The sequence below is a fragment of the Camelina sativa genome, chromosome 12 (genome assembly GCF_000633955.1).
Source record: "Camelina sativa cultivar DH55 chromosome 12, Cs, whole genome shotgun sequence".
Classification (NCBI taxonomy): domain Eukaryota; kingdom Viridiplantae; phylum Streptophyta; class Magnoliopsida; order Brassicales; family Brassicaceae; genus Camelina; species Camelina sativa.
Window position 1 is genome coordinate 20877639 of NC_025696.1, and position 2606 is coordinate 20880244.

A 2606-nucleotide genomic window follows, 5' to 3' on the forward strand; every position below is an offset into this window, starting at 1 on the left:
TTGCACTAGTTGTGGTTTACACCTTTATTGTGCTCAAGATCAATGCATCTAATGCAAACATTATGTGCTTGGATCTTATTATTGTGGTAACATTGGTAGTTCATGTGGTAACTTTGTAGAGATGCAGATTTGGTCAGAAGAACTGGAGTTGCAACAACACTCAAACATTCAGGAAGGATGTCTTGAATTTCAGGAAGGCTTTCATGAGAAAGGGAAAAAAACAAAGAAAACATACCATACATGCCCCCACAAAGATTTGAAACCAAGACTTTGAGTATTGTACTAGTGCGTAAGGCAAACTTTTCATTCAAAGATTTTATCAAAATAGATTTGATAAATCATAACCCTTAGTAGTATTAAAGCAAGTGTATGTATATTTCCTTGTTTTCGGCTCAATTCAAAGTTTTGTCGATAGCTCGCATAATCTTTTCTCATGTTCTTGTAACTTTAAAAATCATCATCCAACATCAATCATTCATTGAAAATTCAGGAAGGATTCTATGAAATTTAGGAAGTATTTCATAAATTCCAGGATGACCTTCATAAAAAGTCTGATATTGGTAAACACCTAGATATACACAAAAATGAATTTATTATCTCTCACTAATGGAGTAATCTTTCACATATTAAGGCAAAACACCAAAAAGAGTTTCAAAAACACATTCATATAAATTTAGGAAAGATTTTGTAATATTTAGGAATGACACCTTAAATTTCAGGATGACCTTCATAAAATATTTAGAAGACACAAACTTATTACTCTTATATATATATGTAATACTCTTCTTCAGCATGTTCACAACAATAAAATCAGATATTTACTCAATAAATAGAGTAATCTGTGATATATTAAGACAAAAAAAAATCCAAAAATTCATTTCATTAGATGTAGGAAGGATTTCATAATGTTTAGGAAAGCATCCTTGAAATTTAGGAAGGTTTTACTAAAAATTCAGAAATCTCAAAAATGGTGATGATGAGAACCAGAATATCCTTCTTCACGGTACCTGTGTATTAAAATGCAATGATGGAGGATGTACTTGTGTCAAATCATGAATGAGCTCTTGATGTCAAGTTAAAGTATGTGAGACCATTTCTGATCCAGCTGAAGACACCCATGCTTGCATCTAACTTCATGATCACTCTCTGTACCATCTAACTTTCTTAAAGCTTTTGTGGAAACAAGTCTACGATAAGAATGCATATGCTCGTCGAGCTGAACTTCAATCTTTCTATCATGTGGGATTCACATGAAAACTACACAAAGACAGATTCGTTTTAAGTATAAGAAGGCGATCATATCTCAATTATATCCAATCTAAAAGATAAATTCCCTAATTTGAATCAAATCCAAAAGGCAAAACCTGAAAACCCAAGTTTTATGATAGATTTCAGACACTACCAGCTCCATAAACGTGTTATTTAAATTGAAAGATTGATGAACCTGTTTCCATAAAGCATCCCAAGAGCTAGGCACATCCATGGCTCTAAAAAAAGTTTCTCCTGTTTTTTTCTATGTTGGTTCATATGGTTTCCGGCAAGAGACGTGTTTCCCTGATATAAATCAGATGCGACAACTATCCTGGAGCAAATGAATCTTCTTCTTCTTCCCCTCTTCCTCGTGACGAGAGGTCCGATGAAAGATGCGATCTAATTGGTTTGAAATTGAGACAAGTGGTAATCAAATTGGATTAGATCGAGAGGTTGTTCAAAGACGCAGACAGAGTTCATGCGTGCAATTACCAATTGAACCACCATCATTTTTGTCGTGGAAAGGAGCATCGTCGGGTCTAGATACATTGATGTCCTTGGAACGGCCATTGTTGGTTATCTCAATCTCTAACTCAGATTCATCAGCATCGAGGCTTCGGAAATTGTCAGATTTGATGGAGGATTGGTGCATGAAGTGATCATCTTCCTCGTCTGAAAACTGTTAGAACTCACCGGAGACGATCGTCGTCGTAACGACGACGTAAAATATAGAGAAATTGTGAATGCTAATTTGATATTTCTTTTATATAGACAATAATAATATCAATATTCTTAAGTGCTCAAATGCTAATGTTGGAAATTTAAGGAGTTTGTGCTAAGTTTGGAAGAAAAACTTAGATTTGTGCTATTATAGGGTATTTCTCTTTTTTTTTTTCAACATAATTTTTTTTTCTTGGTCAAACAAAATTTCTTACTATCTCTTATGAACATAAAAAAAAAAAGTGTCAATTTGACCAGGTATTATTTGGTTTTTAAAAGTCTTTGCTTTAAGTAATAACAGTATATGTCATTAAAATGGGTATTTCTATTGTGAGTAACGAACTGATTTTTTTATTTTTTATTTTATTTTTGCATTTAAAGTATTTAGAATTCATTAATACGATATTAATTGCTAATTCTGGGATATACCAATCTGGTTGTTGCTGTTAGTACAATATACTTAGGAGGGGTTATTGGTTTAGGATTTAGAAAGAATTTTAATGACTTTAAAAGTTATGTAAAATATGTTGTTATTCAATCAAGACTTTTTAAAACTCTTTAAAAATTTGGTGTTATTGGTTGTGGATTTGTAAAAAGTTATCTAAAATCTTGATAAATTTAGTGTTATTGGATTA

General features: G+C 32.3%; 2 long non-coding RNA genes across 2 annotated transcripts in view; one reads left to right on the forward strand and one right to left on the reverse strand.

The window, feature by feature from the left end:
- Positions 1–416, forward strand: part of LOC104732366 — a 2284-nt gene extending 1868 nt beyond the window's left edge. The window contains exon 2 of the long non-coding RNA XR_758782.2: positions 120–416. This is a non-coding gene — a long non-coding RNA (uncharacterized LOC104732366). The remainder of the gene's footprint in view (positions 1–119) is intronic.
- Positions 1192–2071, reverse strand: LOC104732367. Its single transcript, XR_758783.2, has 3 exons — positions 1744–2071; positions 1445–1650; positions 1192–1257 (listed from the first exon to the last, which is right to left on the reverse strand). It is a non-coding gene; the product is annotated as an uncharacterized LOC104732367 (long non-coding RNA).